Source organism: Saccostrea cucullata, unplaced genomic scaffold (genome assembly GCF_032062105.1).
Source record: "Saccostrea cucullata isolate Sc308-1 unplaced genomic scaffold, CSIRO_AGI_Scuc_v1 ctg1483, whole genome shotgun sequence".
NCBI classification, from domain to species: domain Eukaryota; kingdom Metazoa; phylum Mollusca; class Bivalvia; order Ostreida; family Ostreidae; genus Saccostrea; species Saccostrea cuccullata.
Genome location: NW_026932763.1, coordinates 191,452 through 219,275, shown reverse-complemented (window position 1 = coordinate 219,275; position 27,824 = coordinate 191,452). Strand labels below are relative to the sequence as shown.

The 27,824-nt window shown below is 31.7% G+C and overlaps 1 pseudogene; it reads left to right on the top strand.

Annotated features, from left to right (window-relative positions):
* Positions 1–200: 200 nt before the first annotated feature.
* On the top strand, positions 201–27,455 carry LOC134236034 (multiple epidermal growth factor-like domains protein 10; annotated as a pseudogene).
* The last annotated feature ends 369 nt before the right edge of the window (positions 27,456–27,824 follow it).

Below are 27,824 nucleotides of genomic sequence, written 5' to 3'. Positions count from 1 at the left end.
GTATACAGATAGAAAATATATCTTCAACATGTAATACAACTTTTTTTTTCGCCCGAAGATAATTTGAAATGCTACTTATCCACTCAGAGGATAAATAAAGCTATAATTGTTTCAACGAACTTCCTTATAGATATTAAGATTTAATATCAGGAACTTCCTTACATATTTATACGTATACAAATATATATCTCACTTAAAAAGAAGGAAGATGTTGGTTATATTGAAATCCGTCATAAGCGACTTTTACACCAAGGGGTTTTAAAGAAGTTTAGTGATATGGCTTTGATAAAAATATGTTTCTTAGCTTTGACATTCGGATTTACCTCAGGTTATGGTAAGGGTTTTTTTGTACATTATAAGCTGGGATATGCCTTTTTCTTTCGATATGAAACTTTGCATATTGAAAGAAATATGTGCAATCAGTCACATATTTTGAAATATATTGCAGAATACATTTTTATAGAAAACCTTCACTCCAAAGCTGGTATTTTATTGTTGGAACATATGCATTTAACGTATTTTTTATCATTCTGTTAGGAATCTATGTAAAATATCAGAAGTATTTCCTAAGCATATGTCAACAGAATTCATCCCTTAGAATTCTCGAAATATACTTAAATTATTTTAGTTTCCTCTTTTAAAATTGTACTATTTACTTTCTAGTGTTTTGAAAAAAAAATAATCTTAAAAAAAAAATATTGATTTGCAACACCATTTTTCCTTTATCATTACTTGTTCAATACTCTAGTCCAATTACTTATTTTTTTTTAAATGATCTATCTTTAGTTCGAAATTCCCTTTTCCGTATTGTCAAAAAGGATAACATATCATGGTTATTTTCGTAGAAATTGAAAAGTATTTTTCCTAACTTTCACATGAAAAAGACATTAATTTCTATAGTTCTTATAAATAAGTGATGCAATATTTTTTGTAATAAACTCATATGTATGCTTAACAACTTGCATTCATTATCTTTTCTCTCTAATAAGGTTTCAAAATCTTTGAAATATCTTTATTTCTATACGAATCAACAACAAAAATGTTTTTTTTTCTGTTTTTTTTTTTTTTTTTTTTTTTTTTTTTTTTTTTTTTTTTTTTTGTGTGTGTGTGTGTTAAAAAAGCAATAAAAACGTAATTTTGCATTACTTTACACAGCCTGACTTCAAAGCAAGTGCTTATATTAAATATTAGAGAACCTAAATAATTATCTTCTTACAGAAACCATGCGTATAGTTGTAATGAACGTTTTGTATGGCTTTGCTCAATGACGATTTTTTTTCTCATATCCTTATCAGTCTTTCACAGTATTATTTTTTTTTCGACGAACGATGGCCACCAACTCAGCAGTGAGCCAGTGCCAGACAAACACAAGGCTGTTCACCTCTCAAAATTGCTGAAGTATCACTTTTTAAACAAAAATATAACCCGTCATCAGTCCATACTACACAAAGTACATTGAACTGGTAACAGTTGATTTTAACTTACAGCATTTACACATTTGAGGAAAAGAAACTCTATATTTCTACGGCAAGATGAAACACGGCCACAATTAAAGTTACAACCCACATGCACAGGGAGTAAAAAACGTGTTTCTTTTTAAATTCCTTTCACATCTTTTATCAGCACTACAAAGACCTTTAGATACTATTGTACAAGAGTGGCAAATCTCTAGGAAAAGCAATTATTGTTTACAACTTTTTTCATACTGAGCATCTACTATTTCAGTACTCAAATAAATTCCCTTTTAAATGTATGAATTCAAATTTCAGTTTATGAACTCAGTTTATGATTTCTCTTTATAACATGCTTAAAATATATGTCTTGGATCTTAAAAAAAAACAAATATGGATATCAAAAACAAAATATTTGTTTATGTATCAAAACATCATAAATACAAAGGGCTACAACTCTTTTAGTTAGATGGGATAATTTTCATGTAGATATTGTTGACATAGTTATTAAAAAAAAAATATCCCTCCTAGGGATCCCTGACTGAAGAAATGTTCTATTCAATATACTGCAAAGTAAGTAGTATCAACGAAGGTTAATTTTCGTTATTTTCTTGGTATGGGGAGAGTTACAAATCCAAAAGTGAATTTCGTTTTTTTTTTCAACAAATAAATTCAAAATTAGTTAGCTAATTTTTATTTCTTGGAAAACCACGATCACTTTTTTTCTAACAAAAACAAGTATTTTTTTAGCATTAGTATTATAACAATTTCTTCACAAATTAAAGGTGTAACAAAATGAAACCAATACTAATGACACTAACTTTCAGCTTTGGAAAGGCAAATTACGGAGGTATGATAGGGTGTGTTTTTTTTCTCAGTAAATTTGGCATTAAATAAACCGGCGTGGCAATCCAACCAGTATGTTCTAGGAAGAGACACATTCCACTCTAGCAATGCTGTGGATGGACTGTGGACCGACCTTAGTGCTTGGGCAGGACAGTGTGTAATATCAGCTCCGCATCAGAGAACCGCCACCTGGTGGGTAAACCTGTAATCAATCTGCAGCATTCATGATATAATGATTTATTACCGGACAGACAACAGCTTTTGGGGTAATTGATTAATTTAATTTCTGAATCATTATCATAAAAATTGTAATTCTCCTTAGTCTTGCATATAGATGGTTATCAAAACGTATGTATGCGATGTTGTGTTCAAAAATTTGGAAAAACGAATTGCACTAAATCATTAATGTCAGAAAAATGTATATAATATTTCCATTTGTTATTTGATTACATGTACTGGTGTTTGTCATTTTTTTAATGTAAAATAGTTTTCATTCATTTAGCTTATTTTTAAACAAAGGCTTCTAGAGATGCAACCCTTGACTCCAGGAGTCTTGAAATTTTATATATTAAAAGTACCACATGTATTTTCTAATCCAAGTTTAATTATATGCATGTATATTCTATTAAATGTGACATTTCATGAAATTTATCCGTTTTACTCGTATCCTGTAAGTTACTTTTATTTCAATTTTCAGATGCATCAAATGGCTACACAGCGAGATTTCTAGGTTTCTACGTTTATGTAAAACACAACAAACCGTCAAGATGGTATTTTGTGTTTCCATGATACCTACTATACTAGATCTACAATACCTGCAGTTGCCAATATACGATGTCCTATCCATGGCCAGTTCGTCATCTACTATAACGAGAGACTTTCAGGCGTCACATATCCAAATGGATATTCAAGATATGCACATAATGAACTCTGTGAGGTGGAAGTCTATGGTATGAAGTGTTTTGATGAGGTTGTCTCATTAAAAAAAATGTTTTGTGGTCATTTTGATTATGCTTTTGAAGATACTAGTAACTTTCTTCAGACAGAAAAGGTACTTCGTAAAGAAGTGCAGATATTTTGTGGGTTTTTTTTTCAATGCTAAAAAAGGTTCAACTTAAGACAGTAAACATGTAGATGCTTTTACGTGACGTTGAAGAAGTTAACTTGCCCTGTCTATTTATTGCATCCTCTGTTAGAAAATTCCCATAAGTCAAGGGAGTAATGAATTAAATCAGTAAAGCAGTAATGATTCAATAATTAAAAATGAAACATTTTTCTCATCGTAGACTAGCATGCATCTTTTTTTTATAAAAATTAAGTAAAGAAAAAACACAAATCAACAGAATATACTCCTTTCGGTTTAAGTTCCTCGTAGAATTTAACAAATTTTATTATTAAATAAAACGCGATTCTGTTTAGAACACAGAATTAAAACTTAGTATTAGATATTCAAACTTAGTATTACATCAGTCGCCCGAATGTGGTTAAAAAGTCTTCTCTAGATTCGCAAAGTATGCAGTTGATCGTAAGTACAGGCACAAAAAGATCCCTCCCTGCTCGATGATCCTGGGTGTGCCGAGCATAGGACAAAATTTGCAGCTCTCCACTGCAAGTGGTGACATCTCGATTTGCGTGAAAAATTCTCTAGAGGGTCGTTAAACAACATACAATCAATCAATAGTCAAACAATCATAGTATTATATCAAGACTAAGAGAGAAATGTGAAAAAATATCTACAACTTGATATTTAGTAGACGTTTTGACACTATTTTATTTTTTTTATTTTTTTTTTTTTAAGAAAAGTTCATGGCTTATGGATTGTCAATAATAATCCATTTTTTATGAAGGTTGTACGGCTGGAACTTATGGATCAGGCTGTTATGCTCCATGTCCTGACAAATGTCGATACTGTCACATAGAGTCAGGAGTATGTTCCTGGTGTAAACCTGGGTACCACGGATATCAATGCAAAAATGGTAGGATATACAATTTGCATATTATATTCTGTTTGTAAGGTAAAAATGCACGAGGGGGGATGGGGGGGTTAAAGATTTTTTTTTTGTTCAGAGGGACCTTGAAACTTCGATTTTTTTTCTCTCATTTGTAACGTGACGTACATGCATGTCTTCATTTTGCTAAGGACGTTTAACTTTTGAGCAAATTCATCGCAACATTATTTCTATATGCGTTCAAATCATATCCAGTTGGATGCTTTCAAAAGAGTGCGATGGCGGAAAATATGGTCAGGATTGTGGACAGAGTTGTGAAGCTTGTCTAGGATATAAACAATGTCATCACATCAATGGGTCATGTCTTGAAGGCTGTGACGCTGGATATGAGGGATCGTTTTGTTATGAAGGTATTTTTTAATAGAATAATTTCAGATATTGGATTTTTGGTATTCACACTATTATAACAATCAATGGTGTTCTTCATCATTAAATTCCATTACATAATATTATAAATTTTGCACATAAATTGTGTGGACATCATTATATATTGACTATATAACGTGAACAGGCCGGTTAAAAGGTTAAAGCATGTATATTATTTTGACTTGCAAATGTTTAACGCCGAGGCAGTGCAACGTCATGGGCTACATGTAATAAAAAGGAAAAATTCACCCTCACACTGAGCAGAAGTTGCTGCATTTGTTCTTTTATTCAACGTTACTTACACAAAGAAAATACATGGATTTTTTAAAAATATATTTCATATTTGTAATCACCGGTCACGGTAGCCTAGTGGTGAAGCGTTCGCCTCGTTATCTGGAGATCCTGGTTCGATTCTCGTTCGCGTCGCCGCGTTATACCTAAGACGTAACAACGTTATTGACTGTTCTCCAAGGGATCGGCACTAGAAGTGAAAGTCACTGGTCTTTCCGATATGACCTTAAAAAATATGTCCCGTGTCACGGTAGGCGTTGGCACGATAAAGAGTCCTCATTGCTCAAAGGCCCTGGGTACCGAGTAAAGGCCTAAATTTGTAGCCGTTCACCGGCCAATCTATTTAAAATTAGATGCTCCAAATCCGCTACCCCTTCTCACACGTCTAACAACATCCCATTTGGGGTCATGTAGAGCGAGCTATCATTTCGCCAATGAAAACGTTGCCTCAGAAATCTTGGCTTATAGTTCGGATGGATTTCAACTTTTCACTGCCGAACCTAAACGCTCGAGGAGTTTCGTAATAAACAAAATATGCATTGTAAAAGCTATGTTATGTATGAATGTGACATTTGGGATATCTTGTATTGTTTCTGCTTTTTCGTTTGTGTTATTCACCTAAGAATGGCAGAATGGCGGACTATACAGTAAATTAATGCTAAAATTACTTTAATTCAACGTAAGACAGACAGATGTATCAAAAATGAATATGTAGCCATGGAACTAATTAAAGAATTGTTTAACAAAGTTTTAGTACAACGGAATCTCATTGGCCACATTTTTTGTGTTTATTCGTTATCAAAAGGTCGCTCTGACGTGACCAAGAATGGGATAATGTTAGATGTTTGAGAAGCGGTAGCGGATTCGGAACATCTAATCTTAATAAGATTGTTCACCGGCATACGGTGACGTCTCCATATGAGTGAAAAATTCTCGAGAAGGACGTTAAACAATGTAGAATCAATCAATGAATCATATTTATAATCACTGACAAGAACAAAAAAATGTAAATGTTAAATCAATGAATAATTTAAAAAAAATATTTTCATATCTACAATGGCCTTTGCAAACACAATTTCACAATGCTCTAACTCACATTTTTCAAATTGTTTGCACATGCCGATGCAGGTATGCGACTTTATCTTTAAGAAGACAACGATTCATTGGTTAAATATGCCATATACCATACAAAATGCACCTGATCCCACCTCTTATGTTTTGGAAGTTCGTGTTTGTGCTGCTCCTAACTTATATTGTTGTATGGTTTTTTTATCTTAAATATCTCCATATGTTTCATTACCAAAAATTAGCTCGTGCTAAAATACATGATTGTGATTTTTATCATAATATCTTGATAACAGAATGTACAGCGGGAAAGTTTGGCAATAACTGTCAACGAAATTGTAACAAAAACTGCAGTGATCCTTTAAAATGCAGTGGAATCACCGGAGAGTGTAAGGATGGATTTAAACCAGGCTGGAAGGGAACTAAAAGTGTATTAATTATTTGTAAACTAACTCTAAAGAACAAATAATAAATTCAATAATCAAAGGTAGAGTGTCTTTAACATTTGTGCTGTGTGTGAATTTGTCATGTCTGAAAGCTTCGTACATTTAGTGCTTTCTCTAAATTTTGTTATCATACTCAGAAATTCATATGTATTTAAATATCTGAATAGCTTGAACTCCCATCTTTTGAATATTTTATTTTCTTATTAATGCATTGGTCTTGCTCCTTTATATGCGGATTCATCTTTTCGTAGGTTTCTTCTCTGTATATCTATCTTTTTTTCAGTAAGGTTTTCTTTTTTAGCCTCAGCTTCCTCCATATCTTTCAAACCCATAACCAAGTATCAAAACTTCATACTGTTCTAATTCTTATTCTTGTTCTGATTCCCCAGCTACTCCTGGGACTCTAAAACTCATAAAATGTGATTTAACGAGGTCGAGTCTAATACGAGTGTGCATGACTTTTGTGTAGCCCTTTAATTTCACACAGTAATGAGTGCATAACTTCACCTTTCCAAAATATTGTGATTTTGATATAAAATTACCATTATCTGACACTCCAACTGGTCTGAAAATGTGATTTTACAACAATTAGTGGAAAATACTCTGAAATAATTCTAACGACGTCACAGTTTTCCAATTTTGTAAGCAATGCATGACGCTGACAAATGGCATATGACTCGCTTATATGTTCGTAGACGTCCATGGATATTTTACTAAAAACTGATGACAGAACATCAGAGGAAACATAGCAACAATCTAAATATTGCTATTTTTACCAAAAAAAAAAATATCTGCGCCGATAATTTATCTGCACCAATATGTATTTATACCACAATATGGCTATCTTAGAAGTATTGGGCATCGAAAAAAAACTTTTTAATAAAGACCCAGAACAATCTAAATGGTAAACGTTTTTGAAATTTCACAATTTAGTGACTTTTAGTGACTTTTAAAAATAACTTTTATCTACTTGACTGAAGATGAAATCTTTAGGGCAGAAATACTAAAAATATCTGAAAAATGTGATAATTTGGCGCTTTTCCAACGAATTCCCATTAGGTCCAATAGTAAAATATGACAACTTTTGAGATGACCCCAAAAGAAATCGGGGTGTTAAGCATTCGATTTTTAAATGTTTAAACAATATACATCACAGTAAAAATTAAATAACGAAAAATTATCGATATCCTTAGGGTAGAAATAATTAGACTCTGCGTCGTTAAAAGTTTCCGTTGTTCTTATTCTGAATGAGATTCTTAATCCTTTTGCTGGATATTCCCTTGAACTGCTTCTTTTAGATTGCTAAGATGTTGTAATTCTATTTTAAGCTACTCAACTTAACTTTCTATCTTCGACTACATTTTATGAGCTTCGTTCTAATCATTCAGTCGATTTGCTGCTCTTAAGTGTACATCATTTTTACTAAAGCTCTGCAAATTGAATTCAAAAAGAGTTTATATCTTTTTTTTTCACTCAAAATATTTTGTTCGTTTTATCTGATGATTCGGTTTATCGATGTTACTTTTATAACCATCTATTTTAACCTGTAGATTCTTTCTATCGTCTATTTATACTTTCAATTTAACCTTTGTTTATGTCTTGGGAAGACATATTAGTTGTATATCATGAAGCAGAATTGGAATAGTTAGTCCTATTTTTTACCAGTATCTTTTTTAATTAAATCAAATCAGAATGTGATGGTGGATTTTATGGTAAGGATTGTACCATACCATGTGGTCACTGCCTGAAGTCAGCTCAATGTCAACCACTGAATGGATCCTGTTTCAACGGATGTGACGCAGGTTATCAAGGGTCTTTATGCAACGAAAGTAAATATAATTTCAAAATATATATTGCTAAGAGTTATTTCAGTTGTAGTATATAATATTTCAAGATATTTTTGATCTGTGCCAATGCCAATACAACCAGGCAATAATCTGTAAATTACGGAGTACATGTAATATCCTGCAGATAGCTATGTAAGAGTCGATTTGTTTTATCTGATATAATATCGTAAGTATGGATTTCCTTCTTTTTTCACTACATATTTAGCCTGTGACCATGGCAGGTATGGGTCAGAATGTCAAGAACAGTGTGGTTACTGTAAAGATCACAGACCATGCCATCACGTGACCGGATCTTGTTCTGGTGCATGTGATCCTGGATATTCCGGAGATAATTGTTATGAAAATGTCTTTACCCAGCTTCTTGCTAACCAGAGAGTAATGATAGACTTGATGAGAGAATCCATGTCTTTTAAAAGACGGAATGGACAATTAAGAGAAAATTTTACATCTCCTACTGACTTTATTTAGATAAAAAATACATTTGTAAAGATTGAACTAGGGGGGTTTTACATCAAATCATGAGCTTTAAGTATAATATTATGGTTTCTACAATGATATATACATTGAGATAAATCAACAATGTTGATTGAGTTGTCATAAATAATTTTATACAAAGGATATTAAAACGTTTAGTATGGAAATTTTAAATTTAACAGCCATTTTCTGAAAGGGAATTTTTGCGACCTACAATGACTTTAATTTCCCTTTAAGACTGGATTTTTCATTTAACAAATGATCAAATTTAATGATTGATTATGTACCAACCCGTTTTACATCCCAATAAAACTAAAAAAAGATACCTTATCATTTATTTTTACATTTGTGACTGATTTATTACAAATACCAAAGTACTAATGCAAAGTTTTAAATCCATAAAGGTTTTTTTTTTAACTTCAAAGGTATAAATTGACTGTGTTTATAACGTCGATCGCTTATGACGTCTCTATAAAATTACGTAGATCGCTTATGACTTAACAATCAATTTATGTTTACATTACAAACATGTTTTACAGAGATGTAAAAACGACTTGTTTAAATAGTGTTATTATAAATGCAACATTTTCAAATGTAAATATTTGTATTTAGTTAATTACATATGAATAATGCTATAGTATTTGTTATGATATACATCAACAAAAAAATTACTATTTGTCTGTGAAAATTCCAAAGGTTTGGTTTTCTATGCATCACCTAAAATTGTCACAACACATTGAGCAGCATTAAAATGTACGAGTAAACTTCTTAAGAATTTAAAGAAGTGACAGTATTACTACAAAGAAGAAAAGTCAAATTGGTCCATTTTTGGCCCTGTGAATTTTTGAAAAATCAGAACAACTCAGTTTTAGTTGAAAATATGTTAAATTTCACTTGGACCCTTGGTGACTTTATATCAAATAAAAATGACGTAATTTTGTCTCTTGTCTATGTATTATGACGTCATGAATTTCGTCATTTTCCTCAAATCTGGAAAATTCTCTAAAAATGACAAAAAAATTAAGCTGCTTTTTTTTACTGTTTTGCATAGCCACCAACCTCTGATCTAAAATATTTAAATATATAATGAAATAATAATTTCAGATGATCCTAGTCCATGATTTTTTTTTGGATCGCTGGGTGGGCTCATATTTTCATGAAAAGTTAAAGATGCTCAATTTCACCCATTTTCTTAAAAAATCAAGAACATTGCAGTTTCACAACGTCTGAGTTTCCAAACTTTGACTCTCAGACGAATTTTTTTTATATGAACTAAAAGCACCAAGTCTCTACTTCATGTTGAAGTTCGAAATGGGACCTTCAGAATTGATCGGTTAATTGGTATATTGCCAGGGCCATTTTATGGAGTTTGTGAACCTACCTCTTCGGTTAAAGGTGCTTATGGTTGATGTTTTACCAAAATATTTGAGCTTTTGAAACATAAAGGGAAAAAAATTAAACTTTTTGCTGTTTTTCATGCATTAACTTTTCAGTCTCATAAGGTCTCATGATCAATTATTACAGCATGAGAATATTTTTATCGAAACCAAAGCCTTGAAATTCATATAAAGGGAAACCACTCGTGAACAAACGGTAATATTCGAAGTTTATTACAGTATTCTGTGAGCGTTCTGTAAATGTTAAATCTTGAAAATTGGAAGAAAATCCGTCCAGTAATGAGGAATATGTAAAACTTTAAAATTGGCGTCCAGCAAAGATTGTTTGTATGCAGTTTAAGGTTCTTCTCGCGGTTTCTTCACTCATTTGGAGACGACTACAAATTATGTCCTATACTCGGCACTCAAGGCCATTGAGCAGTCAGGGATATTTTTCGTATCAGGACCATCTGCGGCACAGGAACTCGGTTTATACGGTCTCATCGTAGCTGGTTTCGAACCCATGACGTAAGGATTGACTCCTTACGTCGCGACTCTAAGTCTATCGAAGAAGAAAAGGATAATGCAAATAATATTAAGCAACAGAATGAGAGATACATGTATTCGATGGAATGGGGAGACTTTTAAAAGAATCAACAAAGAACCCTTGTAATGCTAGGCTGTTTGTGTATGTGGTAAGTTAAGGAGCATATACCATAATCTTTTCATACCAGAAAGGTCCCCTAAAATATAAGTGAAGTCTCTTGTTTAATTCGTCATTTGTTTGTTTTTTCCTTACGCATAACTTCCTCATAGTGTCATTACTGCCACTATGCTATATGAAATATTTTTAGAATCCTCATATATATTTATAAACGTTATGCGTCATTCTAAAAATGTTTTTTTTAATCTCAACAGGATACTTTAAGTTTATTACGACAAAAACAGTGGGAAGAGACAAAAACATTATTGCATTTGAAAATATTAAATATTAATGTTTTCATTTAGTTTACATAGACAAAAAGCAAAACATATAACTATTTTGAATATGGTACCTTGACTTTTTATCAAAAAGAATATAGCTTTAAATAATCCAACACAAAAATCGTGTGTGTATATGAAGTATGAGTATGAAGATGCTACATTTGATTCCTGTAACGACTTTTATGACGAACAATTGGACAATAAATAAACATAAAATCCATCCATATCTTTCATTGTCTTAATTTGTTTTGCATAATTTTGTTACTCCGAAGATGGCATATAATTGATCTTAGCAATATAATATGTTGATGGAATTTTTTGGTGTTTGTAGAAAACATAGCTTTTTACAACACACACGACAATCACAACTGTATTACCCTCTAACTCTGCCGGCTGATATATTTGACTCCAGTAATGCTGTTGATGGTCTGAAGACTGATCTTTTGGCCTTAGGAGTACAATGTGCTATTTCAGCTGATGGATTCAGAGCCGCCACCTGGTGGGTAAACTTAACGTCCATCCACAGTATACACGACATAAAGATATTTTACAGGACGGATAATCAACCTTGGGGTAACGTTTTTGAAATGATCATTTTTTAAAAACTTCTTTCTAAAATAAGCATTTCGCATCACATTTTTAAATCATTAAGCTCGGAGTTTATGGGGAAGCGTTTAATATATTTGATAATCAAAATAATATTGATATAAATTTTGAAACTCAATTCTTCATTAAATCCAGATGTTTAATGTAAATTTTGCATTACAATTCAAATATGTTACTAAACTAATTACAAACTTCTAAGTCTAATCAAGCAAATAGTTTTCAATGTCTTGAAGCTCGTTATTATCGTTCTGGGGAAGGATGCTCATGTTTCTATAATATTTATACTAGAACAAAAAAAAAAAAAAAAAAACAATCTATGTTTGCTAACTATTCATCTCATTATATCTACAAGTACAATTCTTAATAAATAAAACAATGTCTTAAAGTTATTTTCCCATGGTTTTTTTGTGAAACAATTTAATTTTGGTTGTAACGCGTCATTTGATTGGATAAAAAAAATAATCTTAATTGTATAATCTTGTTTGCTTACGTCAAATTGACTTACGTCAAAATCGTATCAATACGCTTGACGTTACGTTTTGAAACGGAAACGGTTGTGATTTAGTTTCGTTTTAACGTTAGACCTACGTTCTTATATAAATTCTTAAACACTAAAAAATATTAATTCTCAGATCATACAAGTAGTATGAAACTGCCTATTTACTAGGGCTGCACTGAGGTAATACATGTTGTGTTACAGGAACTCAGGGGACCTCTGGTGACGGAGTGGATAAACATTAGTTTGTTTCATCTCTTACATACGGTTAGACCTGAATAAGGCAGACAGTTGCAGGGGATGGACAGCTAAGTGTTTCACAGTACACCAAAGCACGTAAGACCTGAATAAGGCAGTCACTTGGTTGTAGAGAGAGGTGGCATACCACAATTAGAGGTGGGGGAAATGCTAAGATGCAGCAGTACTAGTGGAGAGGCAGGGCAAGAAGTAATTTACTTGCTGGAGACACCCATTGACCACAATTAGTGGTTGTCCAATCAACTCATTGTATTATTGTATTGAATTTGTATATAATTTTATTTGGTCAATAAAAACCCGAGTTAACAGGTTAACGAACCTAAGTGTAACGCCTCGGTGATACAAGCCATATCACCACATAACAAGCTCGGCCGCGTTGCACTCTACAGTTTAAAATATGAACAATTTGAAGGCGTTTTAAAGAGAGAAATTGTCTTGTTTTATATTTTTAATGAGTGAAAATTAAATTATATGGAATGAATTAAATAGCAACCAAGTTATACTGTATAACCCGGGTTGGGGCAGTTTATTTTTTTTTTTTTTTTAAACCGCTTCAGTAATTATAAGCAAGAACTGCACCGTATCAGTAATTATAAAACATTATAAGTAAAACCTGGGATTCTCAGCACTTTTTTCGTCCAGTAGTGATTGAGACAGGTCCCTTGTCAGGGATGTTAACCTGGGTACCAGGGACATCAATGTGAGCAAGGTATGTAGACGAATGATTTATCACAATTGAAAAAAATGCTTTCATCGCTTATTCCAATCCCTTTTAGGCTTCTTTTTGCTTAAGAATTGGTTGAGTAAAAAAATACGATTTTTTGTAAACAGAAATTGTTAATGCTGACTAGAATAACATTATCCATAGATTTTATGCCACATAATGTTATACTGATTGCTTTATTTTATGAAGCTAATTTTACGCTCCAAGGATTACCAAAAATTTTAATGTGTTTCAAAACAAATCATAGCAATATTAGATAGGTTGTTTAAGCATTTAACTCCTTCCCGCAGTCACGCATTTTAACGCATAAACCATTTCCTACTTTTTAATCAAAGTCACCAATTTACCGTTCCTTCGCAATCACGCATTTTTCAAGCACTTTCAAGAGTACATTTAATCTTCAATTTAATGCTTTTCCCTTCTATTTTATGCTTGCTAAAATCTCATAAAGTAAGAACAGTAATTTTTTTTTAAATATTTATATATATTTTTTAATATAAATATTTAAATACGTCATAATTATTGAACCTAAACTTTACAGAAACTTGTACTGTGCTTAAAGTGCTAAGGGGAAAAGGTAACTCATATTTTTATGATGTCAACATCAAGTGTATATAACGTCACAGTTCAGTAAGTTCTGAAGAGTTAAGTGATTATAGCAAGATTTACATTTTTGAGTTGTTATTTATATCTCAGTGTACCTACATTGTTCATGATGTATTTAGAGCATTGTAATATGACAGAATTCATCACGTGATAATCAGTTTATTACATAACTTGGCATACCCGTATTTCCAAGAAAAGAACATATAAGACATTATAAATAAAGGAATTTTAATCTTTCCAAAGTTGATACTTTGCTCTTCAATATACAAAGAACGGGAAATAAAACCACAATACCAGGCCCCGGAATCATGAAACATCTTAGCTTAAGTCAAAAAATGTCTTAGTTGCTGAATTTTTTTTAGAGGTTAAGCAGCCCAAAATGAAAATGCTTTCCAATTTTGTATCATCAATCTGTTGTCATATGCAAATAAAGAGTTTCCTTTATCAAGTTTTTAAGATTTTATAGGTGATAGAAATTTTGACTTAAGGATGTACAACACACCTACCCCAAAAAATTCCTGTCGTTTAATTTTCATTATTTTTGTATATTTAGTACATGACCATATCTGCTGCATGTATGCATATTTTGTACAAAATCGTTCGAGTGGTTTTTGGACAGGAACTTCCGAAAGTTACCCCCCTTTAGTTGTTTACAAGGAGAGAAAATTTTTAATCAATGAACTACTTAAACCTTGATTTTCAATAAAACCAGGATAGATATAAATGTCAAATTTCATTGGCTTATTCCCTAAACCATTAAACACAAAAACATAGTCATCTTTTTGATATACATATCATCAAAATAATTTTTAAAGACCTGAATTTTCTAAGCCTTGAAAAATGCGTATTTTCCAAATTCAAAATTTTTTTGTGAAAAAACCTGTCGTTTAATTTTTGTAAAAAACTTTCTTTAGGTAGCTGGTAGTAAAAATAATATTCATAATTTTTTGTATAATTTTTGTACGACCAGTTTTGATTTAATAGCGGAAAATTACCCCTTCCCCCTTTCTCAATAAATCACGTTCCCGCGAGTCTTTCAGACGGGGGTCGATCACTTTGTTATATGAATCTACAAATACACATTAAAAAAATTAAATTGGAATATTGCTTTTGCTTCAAAAATATATTAACTTACAAATTTAAAAGTTCTCATATGTAAAGCGTATTTAAATGTAAATTTTAAGGCAATTTTTGAATACCCCTATCATCCCCACCCCCTCCTTTTTTGCGTCGCAGACCATTAGCGTTTGACGAAAGTCGAAACGTCGTTTACAGTGCAAATATACTGGTATTTCGTCAAGAATCTCAGAAGTATGCATTTAGTTTTAAATTCATGAATGCAGAATAAATATTGACTACTCTTTTTATATGTATCAGGAAAAAATTACTGAAAGATTTTAGTGTTTAGTCCATATACGTAATATGCGTTATGCATTCCATATCACATGAAACCTGGATACGAATTCAAGTTTTGTTGAACTTGAATATGTTGATTTTTAATTTTATTTCTTTAATTTTATTCATTATAAAAATGGTATATGTTCAACTCTCCTGTGATATAAATGGAATAATTGTAGTTTCTTTCATGTCATTATTTCAAACGAGACAGTATGTGGCCGTGGGGATACATCGACATTTGCATGTACAAGTACACCCCTCATGATACTGTACGCATTTCTTTCCATGTCGTCGCTTCTAAAGTTAAAATGAAAATACCGTATTCGTCCACATTAACTTTAAAATATCAAACATTAAACTCTTCATTTATTTCAATTTATATCAAATCCCAAAATGATATTTTTTTAAAATCTTATAGGCTACGTTTTGTTTTAATTCGAGGAAATGCGAACCGACACTGTTGACAGAAAGTCAAAGTTACGATTTGCTGCAGTAGGATATTCATAAATGCAGATAATTTCAGTACAAGTGAACAATTCTTTTCAATTCTATACTTACATTGTGTATACGAGGTCTATAGTATTCAATTCTTGGAATTATCAGGTCTTGCTGTGTATGTACATGTATCTGATTCTGTGGAAAACCGTGAATAAAGGGAGGAAAACAAACATCTCCTACATTTTCAGAGTTGTTCCTCTTTGATCAGTAAGGGTCTAAGAACAACATCGATTTTACATTGTAAAAAGTTTATTGTTTATTTATTGTTGTTTTATTTAATTAAAGAAGAAAAAACAATATTTATATCGTGTATGCACAAATTGTAATGAAGACCATTAATCAGAATGTTATATAGCCAATTGTACACAATGAGAATTTCGGCAATGTAAAATAAAATTTTCAGAATGAAAAAAAAATGCTGCGCTTTGATCAAAAATACAATTTATTGTATATGAAATGAAATGAAATAAACATTAAGGGATGGTATTTAATGTCTTGCTTTTTACGGAGTTTAATCGGGTTAATTAAAAAAAATACTTATTGATTGAGTATGGTACGCACAATCACAGCCATTCCCCATATCCCAGTTTTCTTTCATGATTGATATACATCGGGATCGTTTTACTCGTCGTTTTGACGCTTTATTTTTTACGTTAAATTTGACGTCACGTCAAACGTTCAATTGAAATCGCAAGAGTTATCTCCCCCAGTGTGTTGTACGTCTTTAAGTCTAAGTTTATTTCATGATCCTGGGGCCAGATTATTTTAGATCACTTGTACGAATTCTAATTCCTTAAAAAAACATAAAATAGTGCGATATTAAACAGGGGGTTGAAGAAAGACAAGATTATCAACATTCTGATAAATGTAATAAGGAGAGCAGTTTGACTTAAGGCATTGGATGAGTAAAACAGGTATTTTTTTTTTTTAATTGTTTTCATGTACAGAATGGTATAAATTTTTTTTAAAATCAATTCAGTGTTTAAAAGTATTCGTTTGTTGTTTCAATTTTTTTGTCCTGATATTGCCTTTCAATTAAATATTTATTTCAATTATTACAGAAACTTCGTGCATTTCCATTTATAAATCAAACATTCAATTCCTTTTTACATATATTTATTGATACATATATGTACATAGCCCTCATATAACTTAAAATTAGGCATTGCAATTTCAAAGAAAAATCACTGGATCCTCTACTTTTGCTAGAATTATCTCGTTAGGAAGCAAATAAGCTCCGAGGCAGTAAAAAAGGAAGAAAGGTCATAGCAATGTTTAAGATAAAGACTTCTACCGTCGTAATCTTTTAGTTTTAACTCCTTATTTCTATGTCAAAGATTTTTAAATGCAAATTTTAACACCGGCATTTTTTTTTCATTTGGTATTAACATAAATACCTGTATTTTTTTTGGTTTTGTTTTTGGTTTTTTTTTTTTTTGTTTTTAATCATGTCTAAAGTTCATGTGTCGTATTTTTTTAAATTTAGATCTCATTGCTACAATTTCATTTTTGAAACTAAGCAGGTTAAAAAAATCTGCTCTTCATCTTCCATAATTATCCGAGGCAACGTTATAGAGAAGTCATTATATGAATTTTATTTGAAAAATAATCAAAATTCAAAATAGTAAACAAAACCTAAAATCACATTCTAGATCTTTTTAATCGTTTGTTGTAGAAACAACTTAATTTATCAGATACTTCAAACGTAGCGTGTACTTTACAGTGCATTTGAATTTTCAAACTGAATAAAATCTACAAAGTAATTCGTGGTCCAAACATCCGATTCATATTTTAAATGGAACAATGTTTAATACACCAGGAAGTTAAAATGCATGAATCTTCTTCTTTTATTTAACCCAAATTTATTTTTTTTTTTAAATCAACATCTGTTGTTAAAAGAAAATAAAAGATACATGTACCTTTCCGGCCGACGACCACATAGAGGTCAAAGATTCAGCACTACACCTGTGTTGTCCGCCATGTTTTTGTGATCAGAAGTGTTACGTCAGAGGTGACTGTTGCCCGGATGTGTTCTTCTCTCCTCCAGTACCGACCTGTAAGAACGTCACAATCGTCAATGCGCCATCAAACTACATTGAAAAAAAACAAAGAACGTCATATTTATTGATCATATTTTAACTTCCTTGTTTGCTCAAAGTATTTTTTGGATTGTAACATACGTGTACATGTTTTTCATTCAATTCTTCTTTCACTTTCAAAAGTTGATATGGCTTCTGTCGACGCATTTTACTTAGTATTGGTAATTTGTTGTTCACATGGTTATGGTAAGTTGGTTTTATTGCTTATCTAACGTTAACTTTACTAGAACAAAAACTATATACAACAAACTATATACAACAAACTATACCGCTTTGTTTTTTTCTTTTATTTTGCATATATTTGTTTATAAGGTTCTTTATATTTCTTGTAATCTTTCTCATGTTCAATTTTTGCTACCTTTTTGTATACATTGTTTCAACGCAAAATGTAATATCAAGGTTTTGAGTTATTACATTTTGCGTTCATTTCGACGCAAAAATATATTAAAATTACCCCTGTTTATTACATTTCGTGTTGATTTTACATTTTGTGTTGTAACAATGCATCTATTTTTTTTACAACGCGTAATATAAAATTATAATGTTTTAGGGAGTACATGTACCTTCTCTTGGTGTATCTGCTTTCTTTTCATAAATTGACAATTTTAACAGTTAATTTTGCATTATTCCTTGTGACTCGATGGCCAAAATTAATGAAATTAGTCATTGTTTCGCCAGAAAGGTATTACACCAATAGTCAACAATTCAGTTTTTTATGTCTACAAGCTAGAATGCATACCGTTGTATTTTTACAAATATAATTACCTTTTCCAATTGAAAAACCGTCGCAGAAAATAAAACAGATCCTGAATGTAGTTACATGATATTTTTTTAAAAGATAATCATCTAAATCTGGATTTTACTGTTTTGATAAACATTATATCTGTGTCTTTTCTTTAAATTGTAAAATTTTGAAAGATTATTGAGACAGTCTGATATTTCACTTAATATCTAATTGTTTCAGAATATGAAACACATACAGTACCGACCGGACACAACCTAACAGAAAGCGAACCCGGAGCGGACCCCGGGTTCGCTCTCTGGGTCCGCTCCGGGTTCGCTTGGGGTCCGCTAGGGCTGACCCCGAGCGAACCCGGAGCGGACCCCAAGCGAACCCGTAGCGGACCCCGAGCGAACCCAAAGCGGACCCAGAGAGCGAACCCCAAATTCAGTAGCGGTCCCAGAGAGCGAACGCGGGTTCGGTATTTCTTTACAGTGCTGTCAATCAGGATTAGCGGTTAACCAATCAGCGCATCAACCAATCAAAATAGCATATGATCTGTCGATTGGGATATAAGATCGAACGTGTTGATTTAATTCGATATAAATCCAAACACTGAACATACAAGCAAAACGTGTGAATGTGCTGTTTAAATCTATTATGATAATTAAAATATTATTTAACATTTATTTATTCTAATTCTCCGGATTGTATTTGCTATTTATTTTCTTTTTTATAAAAGCAATTAATTATATGTTTAAATTTTTACGTAGAATTTTCTATGAATATTTACGTTTTTATTTTCTTTAGTTTTTTATACCAGTATTTAAAGTCCATTCGGTAAATAAATTGGGTAAATACATCAGCCAATGCAAAAAAATGGAAATCAATTGATATTACAATTTTTACTGACAAAAAGAGGAGAAAAGAAATATTAAAGAAAGAAATCCGGACTGCAACATGTATGAAATACGTCTGGTTTATCGGGGTACACTTAGGTGGAGTGCGATTTTCATAATTGAACGAATTAATTACGCAAATTAATCACGACATTTAGTAAATCGTACAATGTTTCATTCTCTCAAACTCAAAATCTGGCGTAATTAACTATAATTGACAAAGAATAATCAGAGAAATGTGAGATACATGTAGAAGAGATATTTTAACATATGAATATGATCTATTATAAATTTTGAAATGTTTTAGGACTAATTATAGGGGAAAAATAATTGATAAAGGCGTAAACAGTACATAGTTATGTGGGTTGTTCGAGAGTTGGTACATTTTGTAACGCAAACTAACTGTCGAGTTCCACTTAATTGAAAGAATAGTATTGTTAAATATCATCAGGAATTGGGTCTCATTCATGTTCATTCTGGTGAAGTCATTCAGTTTGTTATTACCATTAGGTCGGAATGACTTCATCTGTACATCCAGAAGAAAAGATTTTCATATACACGCATGTAAATCTTGAATAATTTAATGCAATACGTAACTTGAAAAATCATAAATAAAATTATTAAATAATTAGATTTTTTTAAAGACCATGTGTGTGTGAAATAGGGTCATATATTGATATATTTTTGTCGGGTCGGGAGAACAATTATTATTTGCCTTTTTCTTTATTCTGATAAAAATCATACTCGCTCCAAAATTCGGTGCAATTTTTTTTTTTAGAAAATGTCCGGTAAATATTTATTACAAACTTTGAATGTGTAACTACTATAAATGAAATCTAAATATATCAGATGTTCAAAAGGTTACATGTAATTTATAGACGATTTAGCAAAACGTAAGGAATAACAAATGTATATTTCAAACTATATAAAGCATGAATTTAAAAGGTATTTAGTTAAGATTTCTTTCATCAGTTTCACTTGTACACCATTCGATACACTGAAAATCAATTCAACACTCTTTTCTTCCTCTTTTTTCTTGTTTTCTCGTTATAACATAAGAAAAATAAATGCCTTATACCTCGCTGTTAATTTAGTTTGAATTTCTCGGGATCGAGAAATCAAGGAAATCAATTATTCATGTACATTTAAATCTACGTAGAAAATTAATCAATGTTCTCCATTATATCACTGTTTACATGTATAGTGTACATATCCGCATCGTCGCATGAACAACAATGATCGATCCACAATACCATTACTGTACTGGAATATACAAGGGGCGGGGCTTACTGGCGGTGAGATTAAAAGCGGGGTCCGCTTCACGCATCAGTGCGTAAAGCGGTCCCAGGAAGCGAACGCCGGGTTCGCTCTAGCGGACCCAGAGCTGACCCCGAGCGAACCCGGAGCGCACCCAAAGCGCACCCGGAGCGGTCCCAAAATTTCTGAAAGCGAACCCGAAGCGGACCCCGAGCGAACCCAGGAAGCGAACCCGGGGTCCGCTCCGGGTTCGCTCTGGTGTTAGGTTGTGTCCGGTCGGTACTGTAAAGTATTTTCATGATACAAGAAGAACGGATTTTCATCAGATTAATATTTGAAGATACCCTAATCTTTCATTTTTATCCTCTATTCAGATATTGTTTAATGGAATATTTACAAACAGGGCAGAACTTGGGATCAGGTTAATAATTCTTTTATTATTATTTTTTTCCATCAATATTGTAGGCTATTGTTTGTTTCCCAAAAAAAAAAAGTTTGAATATGAAGAATAGAATTACTTTCTTGAGAACTCATTGCTCACAGTTGCTGGCGTATGTAAGTAATAACTGCATTATAATTAATAATAAATACGAAGAATTATTTAATTTTTCATTATTAAAGTGTGACTACACAATTCAATTGAAATTGCTCTTCAAAATATCTACTTTTAAAAGATAAATAAATCAAGCGCCCTTGCGAGAAGTATATTTCCGGATTCTGTAGCAGTGAGGATTATGCATGTATGATAAGAAGGGAAACGTCAAATAATTTATTTAAACTTCCCGGTTTCTACATTTTTATTTCTGGATCTTATAATTGATGTAATTTGGAGTCCTTAAAAGTAAAGGTTTCAGAATTCATTATGGGATATCTAGAAGTATACTACCTAGCGTTGACACTTTATTGTATTCATGGTTATGGTAAGTTATTGGATTTGGTGAGTGTATGAAAGAAAAGTCAATATCTTCTTAATAGCAAATTTGATATGTGCTTCCTATCAATAGTTTACTATACTCTGAAAATAATTCATTTTTCCACTTATGTTCAGTTCTTGTTCTGAATTTGTCGGAGAAACAGCAGACAAAAGATCATTTATTTCCGGAAACGTTTATTTTATGTCTGGATATCTGTTATCTACAAAATTAATGTACGAAACATTTTTAAATTCTAAAAAGAAAAAGAAAATATGCATATAAAAAGCAACAGTTGTTTATATATCAAAACATAATAAATATAAACGGCTACAACTCTTTTAATTAGATGGGATAAATCTCATGTACAAATTGTTGATACAATTAATTGAAAATATCCCTCCTTTGGAACTCTAAACGAAAAAAAAAGTTCCTTTCAATATACTGCAAAGTAAGTAGTATCAACGAAAGTTAAATGTTTTCTTGGTATGGAGAGACTCACAAATCCAAAAGTGAATTTCAGTTTCTTTTCAACAAATAAATTTGAGATGAGTGAGCTAATTTTTATTTCTTGGAAAACCACGATCACTTTTTTCAACAAAATTAATTTTTTTTTGTTTTTGTTTATATTAGTATTATAACAATTTCTTTACATATTAAAGCTGTAACAAAATGTAACCAATATTAATGACACTACCTTTAAGCTTTTAAAATGCAAATTTGGCATTAAATAAACCGACGTGGCAATCTAACCAGTATATTCAAGGAAGAGATACATTCTACTCCAGTAATATTGTGGATGGACTCAGATCGGACCTCAGTGCTTGGTCAGGACAGTGTGTAACATCAGCTGAACATCAGAGATCCGCCACCTGGTGGGTAAACCTGGAATCTACAGCATTCATGGCATCATGATTTATTACAGAACAGACAACAGAATTTGGGGTAAGTTTAATCTAGAAAATTAAGGACAGATAATGCAAACAAATGTTTCATTTGAAAAAGATTTAATATCATTTCGCAAGTTTAGAAAAATGGATGGTTCTTAGAATTTTTTCTCCGAAGAACTGGAAAATGAGATAGACTTGGAAAATATTAGTAATATTTCTATGAAAAAACAAATATAGACAAATCACATTCAGTAAAGGTTTACAGGCGAAAATAAATTTCAGAATATGTTATCTTGGCGCTAAAAGTGTAAAATAAACGTTAGAAAAATATACCAAGCCGGGTGAATTTTAAAAGGAAGATCAAAATTACCAAAAGTTAGCAATATTACATAGGCTGATTTTTACCATGTAGCTTTTCCGTATTAAATTCACCTGGCTTGGTATATTTTCTTCAGTTTATATTACACTTTTAAAACCATCTTAACATAGTCTGAAATTGTTTTCACCTGTAAACCTTTACTAAATTTGATTTGTCTATATTTGTTTTTTCATTGAAATGTTACTAATATTTTTCAAGTCTTTTTCATATTATTCTAGTTCTTAGGAGAACAAGTTAAGAACCATCCACATTTCTAAACTTGTGACATGAAAAAATTTGCTTGTATCAACTGACCTTAAGTGATTAATTTAATTTCTGAATCATTATTATAAAAATTTTAATTCTCCGCAGACTCGCATTAAGATGTTTATTAGAACGTATTTATTTGATGTTGTGTTCAAAACTTTGGGAAAACGAATCGCATAAAAACAGAAAAATATATATATAATGTATCCATTTGTTATTTGATTACATGTATTAGTATTTTTTTTATTTTCGTATGTAAACTAGTTTTCATTCATTTAGCTTATATCTAAATAAAGGTTTCGAGAAATACAACCCTTCACTCTAGGAGTCTTGATTTGATTTTCTTTATATATTAAAAGTACCACATGTATTTTCTAGTTAAAGTATATTTGAATGTACATTTTCCATTGTATGTAACATTTTATGAAGCAAATGTATCGATTTTACTCGTATTCATTAAATTACATTTATTTAAATTTTTAGACTCATCAAATGGCTACACAGCAAGATTTCTTGGTTTCTACGTTTATGTATCAAACACAACAAACCGTCAAGATTGTATTTTATGTTTCCATGATACATACTACACCAGATCTACAATACCTGCAGTTGCCAATATACGATGTCCTTTCCATGGCCAATATGTCATCTACTATAACGAGAGACTTTCAGGCGTCTCATATCCTAATGGATATTCCAGAGATGCACATAATGAACTCTGTGAGGTGGAAGTCAATGGTATGAAGGGATTTCTTGAGGTTGTCTCATTATAAAGTTTTGTGGTCATTTTGACTCTGCCTTTGACGATAATAGTAAATTTCTTCAGAAAAGATACTTTGTAAAGAATTAGAAAATATGTTACAGCGCTTTAACAATGCTTAAAATGTTCAGCTTGAGATAGTAAACATGGACATGTGATTTCATAATGTGGAGAATGTTAACTTGCTGTGTCTACTGATTACATCCTCTGTAAAAAAAAATCATCGGTCAAGAGAGTAGTTCTTACAGAAATCAATAAAGTAGAAATAATTAAGAAATTTCAACTGAAAATGAAACATATCTTTCTTATCTAGAATATATTCCCTTCGGTTTATATTTCTCAAAGAATTTAACAAATTTTACTATTGAATAAAACATGATTCTGTTTAGAACACAGAAGCAAAACTTAGTATTACATCAAACTTGGCATTACTTAAGTCGTCCGCGTTGAGCAGTTGTTAAAGCGTCTGCTCTAGAGTCGCAAAGTATGGAGTTGATCGTAGGTACAGGCACGAAAAAGATCCTTCCCTGTTCAATGGTCTTGAGTGCCAACCATATGACAACATTTGCAGCTTTCCAACGGGAAGTAGTGACGTCTCCATATAAGTTTAAAAATTATCTAGAGGGTCGTTAAACAGTATACAATCAATCAAAAATCAAACAATCATAGTATTTTATCCAGATAAATAGAGAAAAGTGAATAAATATCTGAAAGTTGAAGTATAGTTGATGTTTTGGCAACATCATATCAGTGTTATGAGAAAAGTGCATAGTTTATGTATTGACAATAATAATTCGTTCTTAATGAAGGTTGTAAGACCGGAACTTATGGATCAGGCTGTAATATTCCATGTCCTGACAACTGTCGTTATTGTCACATAGAGACTGGAGTGTGTTCCTGGTGTAAACCCGGGTATCAGGGATATCAATGTGAAAATGGTAGGACATACAATTTGCATATTATATTCTATTTCGAAGATAATAAATGCACGATTTTTATTTTTATTTTATTTTTTTTTTGGGGGGGGGGGGGGGGGTTATTATTTAAAGAGGCACCGTGTAAACTTTCATCTTTTTCTTTCACAACGTGACTTGCATTAGAAGTTGTACATGTATGTATTTGTTCATTTAATTGAGGATGTACACTCTAGAACAAAATCATTGCCACCTTATTTCTTCATGTGTTCAAATCATATCCAATTGCATGCTTTCAATAGAATGTGATGGTGGTGGATATGGCCAGGATTGCGGATTAAAATGTGGAGCGTGCTTAGGGTATAAACAATGTCACCACATCAATGGATCTTGTCTTGAAGGTTGTGATGCTGGATATGAAGGAACGTATTGTTATAAAGGTAACTTTTTAAAAAGAATAAGGTCAGATATTTTTTTTATATGTTATTCACATTTTCATTCCAATTAATTATTTATCATTATTTATTTGCATTGCATAATATTATGTCTTTTGCGTATAAATTGTGTTGAAGTATATAACAATCAAAAGTTCATAATACGTACAGGGAGTTCGAAAAGTTAAAGCGTGATTATTATTTTGACGTCAAAAACGTTGAACTCATGGGAAGTGCAACGTCATGGCCTAATAAAAAACGGAATTGTCACTCTTACACTGAACAGAATTTGTTACATTGGCTATTATGTACACGGTAGCTTACCAGAAGTAAATAACATAGATTTTTAAATAGATTGCACAGTTTTAGTTACTGAAAAGAATTAAGAACAGTTAATCTAAAAATGAATATTTTATTGAAAATAAATTCTCGTAACTGCAATATGCCAAGTGTCGCAGTAGGTGCTGGCACGAAAAAAGATCTCTCATCGCTCAAGGGCCCTGAGTGTCGAAATCTCTAACCCTCCACCGGCAAGTGGTGGCCTCTCCATATAAGTGAATAATTCTCGATAGGGACGTTAAACAACATACGATTAATTAATCAATCAATACTTAAAAAAATAGCTTGTGCTTAATAATATGATTGTGAACATTTCTTAATATCTTTATAACAGAGTGTTCGGCGGGAACGTTTGGAAATAATTGTCAACGAAATTGTAACGAAAACTGCAGCAATCGTTTGAAATGCAATAGAATCAGTGGAGAGTGTGACGATGGATGTAAACCAGGATGGAAGGGAACTAATTGCTCTATGGGTAAAGTGTATTTATTATTTAAAAACAAACTAAAAAGGACAATAAACGTTGTTAATTGTTAAAAATAGAGTATCTTTAACATTTGTTTTGTCTGTGAATTTGTTATATCTTAATTTTGTACATTTTTTATGTTTGCGTCATCCTAAAAAATTATTTTTTATTCAAATATTTGAATTTCTTGATCTCTTATCTTCCATATAGTTGATTATTGGTCTCAGTTATGTATAAACATCGCATTTTTCCCTGAGGATTCAAGATGCCCATCTTTTCTTGTTTTTTTCTATGTAAATCTATTTTTTGTCCCAAGCTTTTTTTTAGCTTCAGCTTCCTCAAGATTGCTCAAACTTATAAAAGTGGTATTTAACGTTCCCTCTGTTCTTATTCTTATTCTAGTTCTAATTCCAAAGCTTCCCCAAGATCTCTCAAAGTGATAACATGAATTTAAACGTTTTTACCGTTCCCCTTCTGCATGATTTTTTTTTTCCTTTTTGCTTAAATTTCCTCTAAATTGTTTCTCTTAGATTGTTGATTTGCTATTACTCTATTTAAAGCTTTTCAACTTTATCAACTTTTTTCAACTGTAAATCATGTGCTTGTTATCATAATTCAGTTTTCTGTGTGTAATTTTGTGTATATTATTTGTACTAAAGCAAGAAATTAAATCAATGAAGAGTTAATATCCCTATTTTTTTTTCACTTGAAATATTTTGTTTTTTTTCTTTCTGATGTTTTAGTTTAGCATTGTCACTATCAAACCAAATTTTTTTTCTTTGTCTGGTAATTACTTTCAATTTAACCTTTGATTATGTATTGGGAAGACATATCTATGGTATATTACGAAGCAGAATGAGAACATTCAGACATATTTTTCTTTCTTTTAATTAAATCAGAATGTGACGGTGGATTTTATGGTGAGGATTGTAGCATGTCATGTGGTCACTGCTTGAATTCAGCTCAGTGTCATCCACTGAATGGATCTTGTTTAAATGGATGTGACGCAGGTTATCAAGCACCATTATGCAACGAGAGTAATTTCAGTTGTAACATATAATTTTCAAGATATGTTCGATCTGTAAGCAAAGCCCATACAACCAGACATTTATCTATAAATTACAGAGTGCATGTACATGTAATAACCAGTTAAGTATCATTCCGTTTTATAGTCGATCTTTTTTCATCTGATATCACATCCTAATGTTAAAGTATGGACTTCTTTTTTCACTTCATGTTTAGCCTGCAACCATGGCTGGTACGGAACGGATTGTTGAGTACAATGTGGCTACTGCAAAGCTTATAAACCATGCCATCACTCGACCGGATCTTGTTCTGGAGTATGTGAACCTTGGTATTCCGGAGATCAATGTACAGATAATGTCTTTACACAAATCCTTGCTAATCAGAGGGAAATGATAGACTTAATGAGAGAATCCACGTCTTTTAAAAGAAGAAATGGACAGTTTAGAGAAAATTTAACATCTCCAACTGACTTTATTTAAAGAATTCACTAATAAAGAACGATCTTAGTTTTTTTTGTTTTTTTTTACGTAAAAAGCATGAGCTATAAATGTAGTCTTTGGGTTTCTACAATTATATATTCATTAATATTATACTTCCATGTAAATTACTTGAATCTGATTCGTCAAGAATCATTTGATAAAAAACACTACTACCCGCTGAATAATGAAGCCGCGCCCTCCTGCGTAGCAACAGTCAACATTGCTTGACGACGGGTGGTATTACAAAAAATAGCGACTGAACG